We start from the raw sequence: 22,160 nt of genomic DNA, 5'->3' as shown, positions 1-22,160 counted from the left end.
TCTAGTACATGTGTTTACATCTGCACAAGTTGCTCTTCATAACTACATTGTCTTGCTTTACATTTACTTGCATGTCTATTATCTCCTTCATAAATCTTTAGTTGAAAAAAGGATATCTTATTCATATTTGTAAGACATAAAAATCTCATTCAGTCATATAGACATAATAAACATACAGTAGGGGTTGTTAGATTGAATTAGAAACCAGTTGTTCATTCAAAAGATTAAATATTTCAAAGTGATCTTATTCTAATTTAAATTTTGGTTAGGTGGAAGAGTTAGTTATAAACTACATAGAACATTTCAAAATTAATTTTAGAATTTGACTACATAAATTTGAGATTCTCATGGTTTTCCAACAATACAGTCATATAATAATACTCCAGTGACATTGGTAATTATATTTCTGAAGTAAAAGTAATAAACATCACAGAGATATTAGAGTGGCTAATGTCACAAAGTCTTATTGAATGTTTAAAAAGTAACAATATAAATCTACCTCTCTGAGCATTTATTATAACTGAGAAACTCTTTAGAGCAGCTTTAAACTCTATATACTCTTTAAAAATGTAAAAATAGCTCACAATTTCTGTTGAAATTGAGTCTCTATTAAAAAAGAGTAAACCATCATTAAAAATAAGCTCAAGATGATACAGACACTAAGAGAAGAAACGCTTCCAAGATCTCTTATAGCAGTGAGCCTCGTTAATACCAGGCAATTAGCTCCTTACTGTGATTAGCCACCTTCAAACCTGCAATTTGAAAGAAGCCCCCTATAGAGAAATCACTTCCACTTCTTTTTACATTATAGTAAGTCACCACCACATTATGTTTCTTCAAATTATCAAAGAAGTTTACTCAGCACTGTTTTAAATAAACTCACTTTATATTAAAGGCTTAATAATTTGTAGCTGTTTCTTTAGCCAAATCATTCTTTTTTTTATTTTCCACACAGATATGGGTCTTTATATGAACATCAAAGAAGCATGGTTAATGAATGATTACTCAAAATCATAGCAGAGAAGAGCCTAGATGGCATCATCTGGCCTTAGCTCAACATTATTTGTTGCTAGGTAACCAAAAATAATAAAAGGGAGGTCTGAAGCAAGCCTGACAAAAAAAACCAGCCTTGACAGATCTTTAACATCAGCCCTACTACCACCATTAACTTGTGAGATGCCCAAAATCAAAATACAGCACCAAACTTGGGAGAAGTCAAGTTGCCTTTACCTTGTGATCTAATGCCCACATGTTTTCTTTTTAATTTTTATTTTATTGATGAGAGAGATGCCCTGGCTGGTGTGGCTCAGCAGATTGAGTGCTGGCATGTGAACCAAAGGGTCACAGGTTCAATTCCCAGTCAGGGCACATGCCTGGGTTGCAGTCTGGGTCCCTGGTGGGGGGCATGCAAGAGGCAACCACACATTAATGTTCTTCTCCCTGTCTACTTCCCTTCCCCTCTCTCTAAATATAAATAAATATTTTAAAAAAGAGAGAGAGAAACATGGATTTGTTGTTCTACTTATTTATGCATGCACTGGTTGATTCTTGTATGTGCCCTGACAGAGGATTGAACCTACAACCTTGGTGTATCAGGATGACACTCTAACCAACTGAGTACCCAGCTAGGGTTGCCCACCTTTCTACAACAATAAAAAGTTTGACTCACAAGGAATTCTCTGGGGGAAAAAATAGTCCACTTTAGTTATAGTCAATGCCCCTTTAAATTTGAGAGTCATTTCTAATATTCTAAGACAGCCATTCAAATATTCATTCAGTTAATATCTGAAAGCTTGAAATGCATTCTGTGAAGTATCTTTGGGGTAGTCATTTTGGTTGATACTATTTTTGTTTTATTTTGTCCATTGTCTGTTATTGTTGATGTTCTTGTTGTAACTTAGAATTTAAAAGGTGTAAGAATTTAAAATCTCTTTAGGAAAGAAATATCTACATAGGCAAAGCAACAAACAACAAATAGTGGTCTGTGACTCCAATTAAAGACCAATGGTTAAACACAAAATTCAGATGTCTGTTCAGAACTCTTTTGTTCTGCATTGGTGAGACAATGCCTCATAATCAGTGAGTTTTGAATGAGTCTCAAGTAAGGGATTATAACTTAAACAGAAAGCAGCAGCAGCAGCTATGCACAAGGAAGTGGGAGCCAAAAGAGCACGGCGTGTTTCATACAAAGTGAGGACATGCTTGCCTCAAGAAGGAAGTTCATGATTCTTTTATTAGTAACAGTGAGCATTCATTGAGAATCTACTCTGGCCAAAACAAAAACACTTCAGCAATGTTTGCACTTGATTTCACAAATCTTGATGGCAACCCTCTGAAACAGATTCTATGATATCAATTTTACAGATGGACAGATGGATGACTGGAGGGATGCACAGATGGACAGATAGATAGAAAGTATATCAAGATTAAGGTGTTTAAAATTAGCCTAAAGTCATGCAGTCAAAATCTAGATTTATCTGATACGTAAATTCAAGTGCCTAACTACATTTTATATTCCTTCCACAAATATTGGGGGACAGGAGGGTTATATTGGGTAAGTATAATTAAGATAAATTATCATAATTCAAATTGAATCGATGACTCCATCATCAGAAAGTAAAAGATAATATTGAAACCATCATGAAAAATAATTTGGCAACCTAGCCAGGCTGCCAATTTTAACCTTGAAGTTTCTGGGGTTTCATATGCTTGACATGCAAGTTCCATGAGCCATTTAGTTCACTTATCCACTCCTTCCATAAAATATACGCAAGGGCATTAAGAATAGATTATTAAATATATAAAAATAAAACTGTGGAGTACTTAAATCATAAGAATGCTTTTAATCAATGTTATTATAAATGTCTTCAAGCAAAGTTGGCTTAATGACATTATCCCCCTATTGAAATAGTCACTAGGAGAGTAGTTTTCAGAGACGCCTAAGAGGATTGCCCAAATAGCTTCCGAGGTCATTTAATTAACATGAACTTGGAAATCTGTTTTTGTTTTTGTTTTTAATTTGTTCAACAGCCAAAGGACCAAGTCAACACAATTGTTCAGCTTTACTCAAATGCAAAAAACAATGTCGGTATTAACAGTTTTGCAAGAACTGAGGAATACAGTTCCCATATGTTGGTTTATTTTAATCAATTGGTATTTCACAGAAAGTTATATTTGAATTCAATTGATAGAAAAATTTAAATGGTTTGCTTTACTGTGTCAAAACCACTTCTAGGCATCTATGGATCCTCTGGGTAAAAAGGAGGAGTCCTGTTCATCTTAACTTGTACTCACTTTCTATTTATATTCTACTACTTCTAATCTCCTCAGCATTCACTCCTGCAGGATTGCTAATGAAAAGACCTGCACATAATTCCCATTGCCAATTCAATTTGCTCAGGCAGAGGCTTTTCATCACTCAGAAACACCAGGTTTTATACTGGAAACCTGAACCTTCGGTGGTGAGAGGCAATTCAGTATCTCTGAAATAGGGATGTGAACATTTTTTTTATGTTCATGAAGGGAATAACAGATTAAAAACAATTAAGAAACAGCTCTATCTATCAATACTGAACATTTTTCTGTCCATCTTGGCTGATTTGGCAATTACTATTCTTTCTACTTGAAATTTCTGTCTCTGTCTTCTCATAATCAATGTCCGTACATCCTTTAAAACCAAGCCCACCTGTGAACATCAGACTGAATTTCTGTGACTGTCCTCCGCTTAGACTGTAAAGTCCTCCAATACAGAGGCTGCACACCATTCCTTTTTGGATCATAGGTACCTGAAAAGATTCTTGTCACGTAAGACATGCTCAAATAATGTGAGATGAACTGAAATAAACTGGATTTTCAATTTAAGTAAGTGAGCCTACCTCTGATCTTACTAAGAAGCCTGAGCAAGAAAAATATCTTTCGCTGAAATGCTGTGTCTCCTTTATATCACACTCTGCTCTCTTGCAAAGGTTTGTTCTTCAGTCTACACTTATTCTACCCTCTTTCTGTCTCGCAGAGGAACAAGCTTGTCCTATTTTCCAAGGACACCTATGCTCCCTGTGAGCTCATTAATAATCACAACCTTTCTGTTGCAAAGCCTCACTCTTCTCTTAATTCATTTCTTTTGCCTAAAAACACACTCTGTTTACTTAGTCTAAAAATCTTGAGAGACCTCATTATCTCCTTGAAATATAATTCTCTTCCTCTTTTCCCTCACAGATTTTCCTAAACAAATCTGCAGGCAGGTAAACAATCAAAATTCTTCATAAATAAATGAGGAACAGAAAGAGAAGATACCGAGAAGCTGATTTTCAACTGAGAAGAGGTGCTAGTAAAATGCAACAGAATGTACTTTTATAAAGACTAGCATGTTCCTTAACAAGCTCTGCTTCCTCACCAAACCCCAGACATTAATAACAAAGATCACCCATCATGCATGAGCATTTGCTTAAAATTTTCAAGTTCTGAAGTTTGTTTGGTATATGTCTTAATTTTGTGTTAGAAATCTTAATTTTAAAGTATTGGAATACAAAATGTGTGTTATATGTAAACCTTTGAGAATACTTGATCTACATTTCTGTGGAAGTTTAAAGGTTTTGATTTTATTCTTTGGTGTGTTGATTTATGTAGTTACATAGTTGATTTCACATCAAAAGAAACACATCAGGTATGATTTAAGTGTTTGAGGGGTTAATAAAGGAGGCTGGTAGGGAGGGAAGAAGAGTTAAGCTTTCTAATTACAAACAATATGGAGACAAGTGTCACCAGGAAATTGCTACAGCAGAAAGTTACTAAGCCGATAAATTCTTGTGGCATCAAAGTAATAAAATCCAAATTAAAATAGGCTCTGTTGATATTCAGTGTTTTAACTATTTTATTGTCAAGTAAGAGATTACTTAAAGGAAATGATCCCATAAAACCTCACTGTGGTAGATTCTTGCAGTTATGGTGCAAATCTTACTCATGCCAATCTGTGCCCTCACCTTTGGCAATGCCTGATCACACTGACAATGGAATTGGTCATAGGTCTTCATGTGGCTGATGGGATATCATATGCTATACTGGGATATAACATGATGCTAGCAGAGATCTGAAAAATGCTGGTACCTTGGTGCTTGTGTACCGGCTGCTGTTGAAATGAGTCTCTGTGTGAACAAGCCTGGGCTGGGCTGCAGGAGTGAGCCATTGAGCTGGGGTCATCTCACTCCAAGAGCTCCCAAGTGGTTGGAGATGCATGAAGCAGCTTAGGTGATACAAGAATTGCTCGGCTATATCTAGCCCAATTAATAACTAACAATTAAGTAATTTATTCTTGTATTTTTATCCCGTAATAATTGTAACTTTTCAGTAATCACATGACCCTGGCAGAGATAAATTAATTGTACTAATGCATTTATGGTAAACACAAAGTTTAGCAATAATTATACGAACTACGAATGTTTAAGCAGAGCAATGAAGGGCTAAAGTCAATAGAGTATATTTATTGATTTCGTATCAAAAGTTCTTCACTAATGTTAAACTTCCAAATAAGGTAAATTCTGAACAGTAAAATATCTCTGTTGTGTTACTCTTTGGTAAATATGTCTTACTAAGAAATACAGATATATACTTCATTTCCTACAGTCTCCTATGAGTATTTACCCTACAAAAATGTAAGTACTGATTATTTAATTCACTATACTTTTTTATTCTTGGATTTCAAATGTACGATACATCTTAATATTCTTGAACTTTTGAAGTTATATGTAGTATTTATGCTTATAATAAACTAATAACTATAAGAAATAGCAATTTCTCAATCCAGAAAACTTTGAATATGCATTAAATCAATAAAACCAAGAATAATTCATGGGCTTATGTAATAAATTTTATTGCACTTTGTAAATACCCTCTTCCTTAAAGAAAAAAACATCTATTTAAAATTCAACTTTCTTAATTTGGTATCTTACTGAATGTTATGTATTTATTCATTTATAACATATAATATTTCTCTAAAGCAGAGTTCAAATCTATAAAACTGTAACTCCAGGTTACAATGATTACATAGCTACACAAACTAGGACATTTATTTATATTAAATCCAAGGTTCATTCATATACTGGCAAGTTGTTCCTGGCTAAGCCATTACTGCTCTTCTGCATCAGGAAAATATTGAGTTTTAACAACCTAAATGCAAAGATACTGCAACATATTCAGTTCATGTTCATATTCCCTGATCAGCAAAACATTCTTGCAAAATAAGTAAATAAATAAATACATATATATATATGGAAACTTATGAAGCTGTCATAAGGCTTGTAAAAATCTTATTTATACATATGGAATGCAGATTTCATCAGATGCTCAAGTGATTAAAAACTGTTTTTCTATCAAAAAACAGATCTATGTTTTATTATGTTTGCATTAATGTTTCTTTATGTTTTCTCCATTCCTGAGAGGAGTGTGTGGGGTATAGTTGTGAGAAATGCATGGCAATGAAGCTGAGCACCCAAAGCCAAAAACAGAGAAGAAAAACAGAGTCAAGACAAAGTGCAGGTGAATTCTGGAAGTTAGAATATGGTCAAAAATCAAAAACCATACATGGTAGAATTAGAGTTTATTTAAGCAGTAATATTAAGGGAGCACAATGAGCCAGAGCCAAATAAATATTTCATAATTGGTTGCGAAGGAAGAAAAAGAACTATCATTTGCTGAGCATCTACTACATGCTAGATAATTCATTTATGCTTAGCCTGGATTACCTCATTTGATCCTCAACACAACCTTATGAAGTATTATTGATTTTATTTTATCAATGAGGAAATTGGAGCACAGATGAATTATATGACTTGCCTATTATCACTTAAGTGGCTTAAATTGAATAGAAACCTAGGCATGTCTGAGTCCAAAGATTTTGCTCTACATTTGGAATTAGTGTCAAGACAACAGGAGACTGATTGCTGGGTTCAATGTCTGTGTCAGCCCTGGAATTAGTTGCTGAAGTTCCCGGTCTTGTAAGCAGTCTGTTTACTAACAGTCCACTCTTCAAAATGACCATTGCTGCTCCATGTCGCTGGCTGCGGTTTGTAAGTTACCTGTGGAGTGGGGGTTTCTCTCTAATGCAGGAGTGTCCAACTCACGGCCCACAGAACACACGCTGCCCAGGATAGCTATGAATGCAGCCCAACACAAAATTGTAAGTTTACTCCAAACTTTTTTTGCTGATCAGTTTTCATTAATGTTTATGTACTTAATATGTGGCCCAGAGATGACAAAAGGAGTCTAATGTAACTCCCCAGTAGCCTTGGATGGTTTTATATAACCCATCTATTTATACAACAGGATAAAATTAATAAATCATAAAATTAATATTTAGAGCTATCCTTGTGTAATGGATTTTTATTCTTATAAGAAAATACGATATGACACAATCATTGCCTTGTAGGAGATTAAAGTTATAAGATATAGACAAGTGGCTTCTGTATACATGGTTTCCCAAGGGCAAAGCAAAATATTCTAAACTCCTTACCCTGATATATATGAACTAAAAAACACTTCATCTCTGTAACAGCAAGTCTAGGTAATCAACATGTTTATCCATATTTGAGGCAGAGAACAGCCACAACTTGGGATCAAAGGTGAGATGCAATGAGTAGGTTTAGCAAAATGCTTCAACATAGTAATGACTTAATGAACATTCACTGCTTTAACATCACAGTGAGTACCAAATTGCAAGGGAAGAAGTATTGCCCATTCAAGGGGGACTTCCCACTTCTTATGTGAAAGGAAAACATTATGTATGCCATTTGCTTTCAGGAGAAACCAAGAAGAGAACAGTTTATGCTGTGACAAGTGTTTATTATAATAGAATGAAAAATGTAATGCTATGAAGATTATTGTTTAAGCTTTGTGTTATATTATGCATATATCCCATCACCTTAAATCATTTTTTAAGAGAGCATTCTAATGGCTTTATTATTGTGAATCACTGGTCTTTAAAATATTGGATATCTTTACTGCCTTTGTACTTTCTGCCATTTTGAAAGATGGTGTTGTAACTTCATTCAAATTATTAATAAAAAATAAAGAAATATCACATTTTGCCATATATAATACACACTCAAATTTTTGGCCCTTTCAAGAAAAAAATATTTCATTTTAATTTTTAATTCAATTATTTATTTATATTAGAATAAAAACCCATTATCATATTCCAGGATATTACTTTGCAAACAGATATTGTTATTGCTTTCTAGAGTTACATTTTTAACACCTAAGCATTTATAAAAGAATTAAAAACATTTATATAGACATGGAATTAGTACTACCCATGTATAATGCACATCCTTATTTTCCCTCAAAAATTTGGGCAAAAAGTGCACATTGTATCATAGTTAAGCTCCATTTAGCAATAGAGATCTTCTTCATCATTGTCTCTCAAATTTGATCTTTTTTTAGAGTATGTTTTTTCTAACAATAAAAAAATATAACATAAGCTTTTTCAAAATTATGTGGCTCACAATCTTTTTCTGATTAGGGCATGTCATTCCAGAGCTAAAATTTCCTACTTTTTATGGCCTGAGTAGTACATCTTCCTTGGTCCCAGAGCGGGCTCAGTAGCTGCAGCCTGCACACCTAATCTAGTCCACTTCCTACTTCTAGCCCACTTCCTGTTGTGGAAATAAGCCATACTCACTAGTTTATGTTTTGTCTATGGTAGCTTTCCCACTAACATGACAAAGTTGAGTAGTTATGACAGAGACTGTTTTGCCTACAGATCTGATGGTATTTACTCTCTGGCACGTCACAGAAAAAGTCTGCCAAATCCTGCCATAGGCAATTGAAAACAAAACAAAAAAAAATATATGCTTAATGGGAAAGTAATAATTTTACTGCAGGTAAAGACCAAAAGGATCATCATGGTATGAGGCTTAAATAAAAGTAACTATTTAATAGAAAAATAGGGTCAGAATGAGGCTCGATGGCAAATGCAAGTCAAACTCAGGTCAGTGAAGCACTTACAACATCAGGAATAAGTTAGTATCTAGAAGATAATACAATGTTGTATTAATATTTAGTCTACCCAGGGTTAACTTAGCTTCTTATATGTATAATTTAATGATTTTCATTAAATTTTGGACCATTGAAACCACTATTAGTTCAAATATATTTTTCTGCTCTTTTACTTTTTCTTCTGCTGGAACTGTCTTTAATGGAGATGAATACTGAACATCGCCCCACGTGTCATTTGAACACAGGAGGTTCTGTTCGTCTTTCTTTTGTCTTTTTTCTCTCTGTTCTTTTGCCCAGGTAATTTCTATTCATCTATCTTCAAGGTTACTTTTTCTTTTGTCTGCCAACTCACATTTAATGTTGAGCTTGGAACTACACAGAAAATTCATTTCTTTAATATGACCTTTTCTCCTTTCTTTCCTTTTGATTTAAACTGGCCTCATCTAAAGCCATAACTTACTTGCATCCCTCCTTTTTTGGGCATCCACTCCCTTAATATTAAGCCCTCAAGACAATGGGGTTCTGATCAGCATTAAAAAAAAAAATCTTAGAAACAAAGCTTCAGGTCTGTTGACCACAGATACAGAGATTTGGGTCAAACTAAAGATAACATCTAAGCCCCCGTTGGCTTTCAGCTCCAGACCCCCAAAAAGCAGAACATACTCTTGAAAAGCCAGACAGAGTGATGCCATGGCTGGTATCAGGACCAACTGCAATGACCAACTACCCCCTACCCTAGTGCCAACCAGTTAATGGAGACAAGAACCCTAACTCCCTTAGTCACTGTGATTAGTGATTTTTCCCTATATAACCTGTTCCCTAGAAGGTTCCAGGAGCCAGGTCTTAGACAATGGCTCACCTGTGACCTGGGGTTTGGCACCATTTCCTTAAAGAAACTTTTATTTTTTTTGCTGCAAGCTCCTATTCACCTTTGATTGGGCCTTGATGTGTCTATGCGTAATAAGTGCATCTACTAAAATTTTCATTTTAATTATTATCCTTTTCAACTCTAAATCTTTCATTTGGAAATTGAAGCAAGGTACAGAATCTATCCTTGAGTTTTCTTAGTGGCCACCACCCAACAGACACCTTGATTTTGGACTTGTGGCCTCCAAAACTGAGAGAAAATAACTTGTGTTGTTTTATGTGACCAAGTTTGTGGTAACTGGTTACAGCTACCTTAGGAAATCTACTGCAGGCCCATCCAAATTCCTCACACAGACTCCAGGAGAATCATAGAAGGACTGTTGTTTTACATCAGTAAGTTTGAGGTGATTTGTTAACAGTAATGGACAAGCAGGTGAATTCATGTGTAGATGTATGAAAACCCTGATATGCTTAGAAAGAACATAGTTAACTCTGCACTACTACTGTTGTCCTGAGTTGTTCATCACCCGAATTTCTGTCTGCTGTGAGAATACTTTCTTCCTCACTCTAAATTGGTGTTCATTATTATGGAATTACTGGATGGGATTTTTTGGTATTTCTACAATATGTAGTAGAATCTTATGCATATTTTAGCCCATTATTGTCCAATTAGATAAGAAGACATGAGAGTATCATGGTTTTTTTTGTGAATCATGCATTGTCTTATGGCTGATGTCGGTATGTGTGTAATTCTACCAATTTAACTTCCACAGTAGATCTTGACTCATGGTATGCTGCTTAATAAGCATTTTGCCATGTAAATGAATTGCAACACACCATCGACATGCATGTTAATTTTATATGACAATATTTTATAATATTAAATCATGGGTATGCAGTCATGTTCTCTTACAAACTAAATAATATTATTTTTCTACTAAATGTGAGATAATCAGGGATTGTCTTTCCTGGTCAAATGAGTTTAAGTAAAAAAAAAGTTTAATTAGCTTTACACTAGTTGCCTCTATACCCACTTATAAATTGACCAAACCTTCACTTAAGAGTAACATTTTACAGCATATGATTCTTTCTTATCTATAAGCAATATTTTTGAGATGCCTGCTTTACATTAAGATGTGGAAAGCCTACAAATTAGCACATCTGTCAGCCTAACCACCCTTTTTAAAAGAATAGCCAGGTAATTTGGCAGAATTTGAACTTACTGAAGATGTTAGCTAATGGTTAGTATTTCCTTTTCTAAGTAAACTCAAGCCATTTGTTTAATAATTCATTCTAAAGTGTTAACATACATTAACACCAAGCTCTTTAGTTCTTAGCTTCTGAAATCCAATTTATTCCCATTTGGAAAATCTTTACATTTATCCATCTCTGCTCATATGGTACCTTTTCAGACATTTTCAATAGCAAATACAATGCCCATTTAACCAGGAAGCATATCAGTAATGAAAAATGCTCTGGATATTTTTCGCTGCTTATAAATTCCAGTTACTTATTTTTATCAGTTACTACTCTACAAAATCTAAAACTCCAAAAGTTAACTTTCGGGGGGGGGTTTCTGAATATGATCCAGTCCTAAAAATATTACCAATTCATTTTGCTACTTAATTCTTAACTTTCTACTGTCTCACACCCTACTTCACACTAATTTTTTTAAAAGCTCATCATCCTATTGCTTCTTTTTTAAATTAGTATGTTGTTTATTTTAAGACTTTCCTACAACTGCTTGCCAGTAGGTTCAAATGATAGTTTAATTCTTGGTTACACTAACTGTGGTGTTTCATTCCCTTAGATATTTCTGATGGAGTTCTGTACAATTGGGGAAAATACAGTAGAAAATTTACACAGTTCATTTTCTATTCATTGTGTCCTCACTTTCATCCTTAAGTGGAGTTTAGTTCAATTTAAAAGAACTGGAAAAAATGAAAGTCAAATTTAAAAAGTAAATTCCTAAATTCCTCTGGCTCTTTCTAAGGTTTTACTCTGAGACAATAAGTTTGCTTCCTATAGAGGTATACTTTTTAAAAAAGAAAAACATTTTTAGAGAAACCAACCCTTTCTTTCCATTCAATTCTCCACTGTTAGATAGCTTTTCTTCCCAATCTCTTTGCTATTTATGGAGGGAAGTGTAATAGTGAAGGTAACTCTACCGCTGTAATTCACAAAATACCTCAATAAAAAAAGTCCAAAATGGGATTTTCCATTAAGAAGATGGCTCTCTTCTAAGTGGAAAACCAGCACCTTCCATATTTTGGTTTCATCAAATTCAACATCTGATGTCCAAGGTTTCTGTGCACATTTGCATCAAGACAATATGATTAGAGAGAACATAGAACTCCCAGTGAAGGCCCACGGGCCATGGCTTGAACTGGTACATATCATATCTCCCAGAGTTCTACCTGCTCACATAGCAAAACCTAACTGAAAGAAAGGCAAGAAAATGTAGTCCAGGGAAGTGCCAAAGAAGAGAGAAACTGACATAAAGAACAGCCAGCCATTCTCTGATATAAGAAAACAAACACGAAAGATTTCAAGAAATAATGAGAAATCAGATATGAATCACATTATATAATTGTCCTTTATGTGAATTATTCATGTTTGCTTCTGGTATCTCAAGCAAAGCAAAACCTTGGGTGATTCTCAGGTTACATTTGTTGTTAGGTTAAATTTTTGCATTAGTGAAGAAAATTAATTTCTAAGAAAATTCCAACTCCTTATCCTTAGCATATATCAATATTCATTATTATAATAATATAGTTATTCAATGTAAAGAATGGTGGCCTGACTGTTGTGGCTCAGTGGATTGAGTACCAGCCTGTGAACCAAAAAGTTGCCTGTTGGATTCCCAGTCATGGCACATGCCTGGGTTGTAGGCTAACCCCACCATGGGAGACATGCAAGAGGCAACCACGCGTTGACTTTTCGCTCCCTCTCTCTCTCTCCCTCCCCTCTCTCTAAAAATAATAAAATCTTAAAAGAAAAAAGAATGGAAAATATAAAAATATCAAAGTTTGCATATTTCAAATACAATCTTTGAGGGAAATGATGCTTGTGTCTTTTGATCACTGATATACCTCAAATGTCCAGAAAAGGGTCTGGCACAGAGTTGAAACTCAATGAATAATGCTTGGATGGTCTAAATGAATGGATTTTGTACATATTTTCTCATATACAATGTAAATGGTGCTGTGATTCTTTGAGTTGGTTTACGGTAGTACTTTAATATGGTAATAGAGGAGACAAGCTGGAATTTTTTTCAACTGACTTTTTATCTGTCTGAAAAATGTGTATTTTTATACAGTGTTATAACCTTGGATGCATTCCTTTTTTTTTTTTTTAAAGGAGAAATAAAAGGTTGTAGCTGTCAAAAAACTTGATATTCATTCTTTCAAGTCCATGCTTGAAAATTGACATTCATGAAATGACATTTAACAGCTTTTTTCTTTTGTTTATCTAAATAGATGTCATATTTCTTTGAATGGTTGTTTTAAAGATTTTTTTCCATGACAGATATCAGTTAAGTTCTATATAATTTACTGCAACACAGGCTTCCAAATATCTATAGAAGAACAAAAATTTCCCCTTGCATAATCATGATAAAAACTATGTACCACTTGTTGACAAAATTGAGGATTTTTTTAAGTAAGCACAGAATGGTACCAAAAGACATTTTATATATATTAATTGATAAAGTATATTGCAAAACTGTATGTATAAAATAAGCTACTCTTGTTCATCAAAAAGTTAAACATATGACCCAGCAATTCCAGTCCTAGGTATAGGCCCTAAAGAATTAAAACTATGTACTAAGCAGACATGCACACACATTTGCCAAAAAAGCAGAAACAGCCCAAACAGCCATCAATTGATGAATGGATAAAACCACTGTGCTATGTCCATGTAATGGAATATTATTTGTCCTTCAAAAGGAATGAAATGCTGATACATGCTGTATCATGGATCAACCTTTAAAACATTATGCTAAGTGAAAGAGGCCAGACCCACCAAGTAGGTATTTCATGATCCCATTAATATAAACTATCTGAAATAAATAAACCCCTAGTGATAGAACACATATTAGTGGTTGCCAGGGGCTAGGGGGAGAGGGAATTGGGAAGAATGAGCTTATGCATACAGGGCTTTATTTCTGAGGTGGAAACTCTGGGGTCTGGGGTCCAGATGGAACTGGTTTTTGTACAACATTGTGAACATATCAACTGCCATTGAAACTGGTCTCCTCAAAATGGTTAATTTTATGTCATGTGAGTTTCACCTTGATAAACAAAAATGTAAATCTTGTTAAAATACTTAACTATATCTACATGTAAAGCTATATGTTAATTATGCATGAGAAAAAACACCCAGAGAAATTTATGCAAAATTTTAACTATGGTTATCACTGGATTTGGAATTATGGCTTCCTTTTCTCTTTCTCAGTTACTATTTCAGTAATTTTATAAAGAGCATATATTACTTTTATCACCCACTCTCAAAAAATCATATATAGTGCTGATACAGACATACATTTTAATTTTGGACTGAGAAATATATTAGGTAGAACAGTTGTTACTGTTCCTTAAATGTGCAAAATATATTGAGGTTATTGAGAGTGATATATTCGGTCTTTTACAGACTGCATTTACAACAAGAGTGAACTAGGAAGAAAAACTTGAAATTGGTATAAAAGTTAAGACCCTGTATCTAGAATACTTCTATGTCAAATGAAGTTTGTATGTGTTTACTTGCAATTATGCACTAAAATTACATATACAGGAAATTTTGCAATAAAATGTATATGTAGTAAACCATATGGTTTTCTTGAAAATCATAATAGCATTGCCTTAACATTCTTGAGGTTTTTAACCAAGGACCCAGATTAACAAATGTGACTATATCCACTCTTCTGTGGGGGAATATTTTTTCAAAAATATAGAGATTTTATAAATTTAATAACATAACTGTACACTTAATTCAAAAAATAGCATTTTAAATGCAGATACTGGGGTGTGAACGAGGATTATTATGGTAGATAGATGGTCTCCTGGAAAGGTCTTGTCCACATCTATGAAACCCGTGAAAACACAGAAAATGTTCCCACCACTACCATGTACCTAGCTCAGCCTCTCTGCCGATAACATCACTAACTAATCTGCAGTGGAAAGAGTATCTGTACACTGAATTTCTGTACACAGCAAGGTATGACCAAATGTCATGATAACTACAAAAAGTGAAAAACTAACGAATGAGAACTGTGGGCAAAAATGTGAGAATGAAGACATGGCTGGAATGCTTCCTGACCCACAGTCACTGAGTGAATTAGAACATCTGTCTAAAACTATCACTCCGTAAGCTTATCACAACATGTGTTCAGAAGGGCCTGAAAGGAGGGATACAGGCACATAGAATGGTGACAGTTCATGTATGTCGAACAAGCCCAAGTGGATTTGGAGGAACAACCCTGGCCTTCCCTGGAAAGGTGTCCTTTATTGAGGGTCAGGGAGGACTCACCAGGCCTTGCCAGGGCATGGATAGCATCCTCCAGAATGATGCACCTCCTTTTCCTCTGGTCTCTCACACATGATAAGCTTCCACTCTGATATGTGAAAGTATGTATATATTGAAAGGCCCAAGAATTCTGATCAGTGGAAATAAGTATTCCCAATTTTAAATTAATATTGTGATCTTGTGTAAAAAGTTAAACAGAGTGACTTCAAAATGGATTCGGAGCTGCTATCCCAGAGGAACTGCCTTACGCGTCTGCTCCTCAAACCTTGGAATGTTAAAACTGGGACAAACGCCTTCAGACTGTGTTTAAGGCAGCCCTGCATCCCAACTGTTAGCAAAGCTAATAGGAAAGCATGCAGTATGACTACCTAACAGAAAATTAAAGACATTAGAATTAGCATGACTATGTTAGTTTATTTGCATCTATGGAAATTAAAATTTCTTCTTTAGCGTGTCAACACCCATAGAGATTCCTTCAGTTTGTTCATGCAAGCATTCTCCTTCCTTTCTCATCAATATCCCTTGCTTTCATGTCCTAATCAGAACACTAGTGGCTTTCTGCCTGAGCCAGTGCTTCCAGAATAGCTGTTCTCTAGGTTGAAAATAAACACTCGTTGCCTCTCACTTTGGCCTTTTATTTTTAGGTTAACATTTGATTAATATGAATCAGTTATATGAGTTCAACTAATTCTGGGTGCCTTAGAAAACTGAATTTCTCAACCTGTGAGTCATACTCTGGACTGAGCCGTTTGTCTTTGACTATTATCATACTGCAAGATGCCCCTGGCAGCCAGTCAGACTCTCATATAATTTCTTTATCACATCACTTGTGTTATAAATTTAACATCTCATTTTTAAGATTTTTTAATATGCAAAATACCAAGAGTAGACCAAAAGCATAATAAAGCCTTACAAGCACATTTTCCAGTATTGTCAGTTCTAAACTCATGGTCAGTCTTGTTTTATATATACCTGTGGTTGAAAAACGAGCCACATACTAAACCGGACAAACTCAAGGGAGGCCTGCATGGTGGGCCTTACAAATTCAGAGACTGAAAGTAACCACATAGGATGATCTGAACTTAAAACTTAAGTGAAAGCAAGTCATGACAGGTAATCGTGTTCTAGACCAGTATCTTCCTGGACAAAGGTCAATTTTTACCTTAACTGAGCCTGTCTGTAGTCTTTTTGCATCTATGATAATTTGCCTTTGGAATGACAGAGTGATCCCCTTCTTTCCAGACCCCTCAGGGCACAATCTCCCATCAGAACATGACACCACAAAACCCCTCACTGTTATTTTGTTGCCCAAATACCATCTCCCTGTGCTGGAAATGCTCACTGCTAGCTCTCCTGTACCCACCAATGTAAGAGAAGTATTTCTCTCTTCTCTTTACTCTTTATCCAATCTCAAAGATTTCTCTGCTTTGCTTTCTCCCACCTCCCTAATCCGCCACCAATGAATACTGTATAACCCTCGTTATGCCTCCTTTTGATTGTAATGTATAAAATAAACTGCAAAACTTCTATTCTCTGAAGCATTTGGAGCATTGACTCAATCTATTGAGATTTTGCTTTCTGACAACTGTTATCAGCTTTGCTCTAATAAACTCATAAAAATTCTCTACAGGTTTGGATATTTCTTATGTCGACAATCCCAACCTACTTCATCATCCCCAGGGCGTGCGCACACGTGCGCGCATACACACACACACACACAGGCTGCGTGAAACAAATCATACACATTGCACAGTTTTGGTGGGCAATTTTTCAATGTGTCGCTCTAAAAGATAAGGACATTTTAAAAAACATAACCATGTGATCACTATCACACCTAAAACAATGGCCATAATTCCTTAAAATGATCAAATATTTGTTAGGTGGTCATACATCTCCACCTGACATTTTCTTCTTTTACGTTGGTTTGTTTGAATCAGGACCCGACAAGACACCAGCATTGCATGTAGAACTTCTGAGCATCTCAGGTTGGAGGACTCTGAGATCTTTGTTGGCCCCTGCAGGGGGGCACTGCCTATGAAAGCTTATCTCCAATATGCCATTCACCCTACTTTGAGAGGCATGTACAATTAGAATATTTGCATTTCAAAAGTAAGCCCTGAGGGAAAGTTGCTTGCAGCTTGGGATTTTCAGTGCCTTCATAAAAATAATAACTTCCACACCCAAAATGCATGTGGTAGCATCATCCTTTGACATGTAAACACAAAGTGTGCTAACTCTTTCTCCTGAGTAAGCTGTTTCAGAAAAATGCAGAATGTTACTTTAACCTTCACTTCCTGAAAGAATGCGAGGAATTAGGATTTCTTTATTTCTGAAGCATGTGACCTGAAAAAATTTCCAAGACTTTGACAACTGCCTTCACCTCTGAAACCAACATGCTGGTACAAATTACCATCACCTGTTTGCATGATTACTATACTTTTCTTCTAATCTGTTTCCCTATATATGACCTTGCTCTCCTGCAGTTTGACTCCCACAAAGAGTAATTCTATTAAAACATTATATGATCATATCTATTTTCTGTACAAAACCCTCAAATGCCTTCCCTTTTAACTTCTAATGAAATCCAAATCCTTATTGTGATTTACAAAGTCCTCTTCCCCTCATCTTCCACCACTCCAGCCTTAAGGCTATGGGGAGTATTGAAGGACTTGGCAGTGCTTTTGTAAACTTGAGTCCACAGGGCCTCTTCCTTCCCTTACCTGAGCTGCCTGCTCAGCCCACTGCTCTGCCACCAGACATTTGACTGATGTGGCGTGTGACTCATCATTCAATGGCTTTGTCTACCATTAAGAATTGACAAGTACACCAAAGGAAGCACACTGGGCAACTTCATATTCCTCTCAACTCATTTATCACCAATGTTTTTACTAGCTTTCCAATCTTCTTTTCCCTACCAACCTGATTCTCTCTCAACTGAATTGCTGAGTTGGTAACTCGCTGACCTCTACAGAATCACCCTGGCCTCCTTCCAACTATTCTTCACCTCAGAACTTCTCCTTAAAGAATACACCAGATTATGTCACTTCTCTTACCATGTAATAATTTTACTCTATGCTGAGAACAGAACTGAGACTATTCAACTGACCTCCTGAACCCTGCTAGATAAGACCACTGCCTACCTCACTAAGCTCTTCTGCCTTTAGTCACTACGATAGTGAACCTGACCTTCCTTTCATTCTACACCATGAATTTCTTTTCAGACGCTCTCTTCTGTCTCAAATGCTTTATGTTTGCCTCTTACCAGCCTGGCTCCTTCTCATTCTTCACACATCACTCTTGTCATTTACCTTTTACAGCATTTATCACAATATGCTATTATGTGTATATTCTAATATGAATTTTTAATATCTTCTCACTCTGCCCTAAAATCCATTAAGCTCCATAAGAATGGGGATCATACCTTTATTCAAAATGTACTTAACTTAGGCAAAAAGTACTCAATAAACATTTGTTGGAAGGATGAATATGTGTATCCATGCATTCATGCAAAAATGAAAAACTAAATGGATTATTTACTTAATCAACTAAATCAGACACTTTGCATAATCCTAGCCATCAGGTTTCTGATAGGAAGAGGAGATGATAAACACACGTCTCAGAGAATGTTTACTTTTATAATTGGATAGAACTGAACATTGAGAAGAGATCTGGCTCCAAAACAAAACAAGGAAGGGAATCAGCAACACAATGAGCTGTTCAGAAGTTGTTCCTGAGGCTGAGTAACAAGGGCTGAAAAATATCTGCATTCTGTTGATGGTTTATAGAGCAGAGTTAAAGCCAAGTATCTCTCTAGGCTGGGAAAGGATTTGTAGAAACCCTCTGACCCAAATGGACCTTCATACCCACAATTCAACTAGCAATTAATATATCCACTTAAAATCTCATCCCACCAGAAATAATATTCTAGCAACCTATTCATGGCAAAGATGGCTGCAAAAATATCTCCTAGTCATCATGCTTTTCAAAATGTGTTTTGACTAGTGCCCCATTAAGAGAGGGAGTCTAATTTCCTTGAATTTCAACTGGTTCTATTGACTCACTTGTAGCCAACAGAATAGGATGGAAGCCACTCCAGTGACTTCTGAGGTTATGTCCAAAGAAGCCTTTCCCCCACAAAGCCCTCCATGATTTTGCTCCCTGTGTATCATCTCAGTCTGCCTAGACACTTAGAAACACTACATGCCAATTGTTCCCTTGCTAAATGTTCCTTCTCAGAACCCAGATGCCATACAGCCTATGTATAAGCACTTTGATAGGTAGTCCTAGCTGAGCTCAGCCTTGGAGTCATCCCACGCCAGCAGTCAGGTATGAGCGAAAAAACCTCAAGATGATTTTAGCTTCCAGTCATTCAAGTCACTCTAGGCATTTATCTTCCCAGCAGAGACGATAAACATCATTCTATCTTTCTGTGCCCTATCTAAATTTCTGACCACCAAATTCATAATCATAATAAGGTTGCTGTGGTTTTCTGTCACTAAGTGCAGAGTGGTCTGTCACACAGGAATAGGTAGCCAAAACACCAGAGATGCCAAAACATATAGAAGCACCTGCCATTACTGTGTATTAACTGTCCTTTGCAGGCATATGCATTCATTGTGGCATCATCTATAACAGAAAATTAGACTTAATCTTAAGGTTAAATCAACCAGAAATGATTTATTTATGCATTAATAAAATGGACAATTAATTGTGCAACCACTAAATAGTATGAAACACATAGCGATCAGGAAAATGTATATGCTCTAAAGTTAACCTAAAAATAAAAAGCAAAACACCAAATGGTGCAAAAATAAGTATGTCTTTGTTTAAAAAAATGTATGCTTGTAGACATCACTAAAAGTTGCAGGCCTGGCTGGCATAGGTCAGTGGATTGAGTGCGGGCTGGGAACCAAAGTGTCCCAGGTTCGATTCCCAGCCAGGGTACATTTCTGGGTTGCAGGCCATAACCCCCAGCAACCGCACATTGATGTCTCTCTCTCTCTCTCTCTCTCTCTCTCTCCCCCCTCCCTTCCCTCTCTAAAAATAAATAAATAAATAAATAAAATATTTTTTTAAAAAGTTGCATACAAGAGGGAAAACTGCTGACGTTAGGTAATCAGTGTGTGAGTGATGATGTACCCAACTTTCTTGAACATTTTGCACAGTTACTTTTTTCTATAAGTGTATATAATGTACAGGTGGTCCCACATCTCATGGGTAGTCAGGGAATGAATTCTTTCAAACTGGGTCGGGCAGCAGGAGAGATGAAGAGAGGTTCTCTCTTGGACGCTGAAGGATGTTACTGCTTTGGCTCTAGGGGATACAAGTTATTTCTGTTTAGCTCTGCAGCACACACATGCAGCTTCATTCAAGGGCTGCATTTAGATCAGAAACATCAACTGTTTCTTGAGTAAAGTTCAGAAACAAATGTTTAGGTCAGACTTAGGTTATTTTTTCTTAAGGTTTACTTGAGTCATTGAGAAATTAAAAGCAGTTTTTGATTTTGTTGCTGTTAGTATTTTTCTATTCCCAAAAATGAAGGCCAAAAAAATAGAGAATACTACTCCCTAAGAAGCTAGCAACATAAAATGCTAAGGAAAACAGTCCTGTCTATACTGCCAAAGATGATTTAGAAACACAGGAAATCTAAGGTTTATGTTTAAAACTCTATGGAATTTGATATTTCTCTGGTCTGGATCAAGATAGAAATGTTGCTAGTTGGTCAATGCTTATTAAAACACTGTTCTGCTTTCATGTTCAGAATAGAAAATGACTCCTGGAAAGCAGCAACCCACAGGTACCATCGATGCGCAGGGAAAACTAGGCTAGGATCAACCACAACCACTGAGGACTGACAATTAACAGAGCCTCATTTTCACAGATAAAAATGCTCCATGCAGGAAAATATATTCAAAGTATTGAATTCAAGACTCCATCTTTATTTTTATATCACTTTAGGGTTATAAATCTTTACTTAACATCTAGGTATAAAAGTAGACTTTTGGATACCAAGGAAACTTAGAGTATAACAAATTAATATAACAGTTCATATTTATTCACTTCCTTTCCAGGTGGTCATATCACACAAACACTTAAACAGTCCTGGAATCTTTCATTTTAAACTCCCCCTATGTCTCAATGCATTCTCTACCATCAGCAGCACATCCTCTATTAAAGGAAGTCTCTGATCTGCAGAACATTCTGAGTTCCGTGATTTAATGTGCTTGTCTTTCCTAGTAGTGTTTACAGAACCAAAGACACTGCTTTGTTGTCCTGCTAGAGGTAACTGCTTTTATTTTTCAGCACTTGTCTGCAAATCCTGCTTGTATCTGTCAGTTTAGACATCTAATAATCACTTGCAAGTTCATAGGAACTAAATTTAAATATGAGAGTATGAGACTGACACCACACAGCCCCTTTCTCATACATGAGAAGCTGCTGGCACCAAGACAGTTTTGCAAGTAAATGCCAGCAGTCTAATTCAATGTCAAATTTGCCAGAAATAGATTTTTTATAAAGAATCTTCTGATAGTACGTTGGCTACCATCATCTGGCAAGACTTGGAAACACTCCCTTGGGGCAAAAGAGGTACAATAAGCTACTCTCTGAAGAAGGTCCACATCCTGGGCTGTGCCTGCATGTCTGAGGTAAAGGTGCCAGGTGGAGAAGGTTCACACGTGTGCATCGCACAGGTGTGTGAGAGAGTGGCACGGGAAACTGCACGTGACTGGTTGGCTCCCACAATAGTCCCTCCCATGATGCACTAGGAGAGTTGATAAGCT

Source organism: Phyllostomus discolor, chromosome 10 (genome assembly GCF_004126475.2).
Source record: "Phyllostomus discolor isolate MPI-MPIP mPhyDis1 chromosome 10, mPhyDis1.pri.v3, whole genome shotgun sequence".
Classification (NCBI taxonomy): Eukaryota; Metazoa; Chordata; class Mammalia; order Chiroptera; family Phyllostomidae; genus Phyllostomus; species Phyllostomus discolor.
This window is presented reverse-complemented; position numbering follows the sequence as displayed.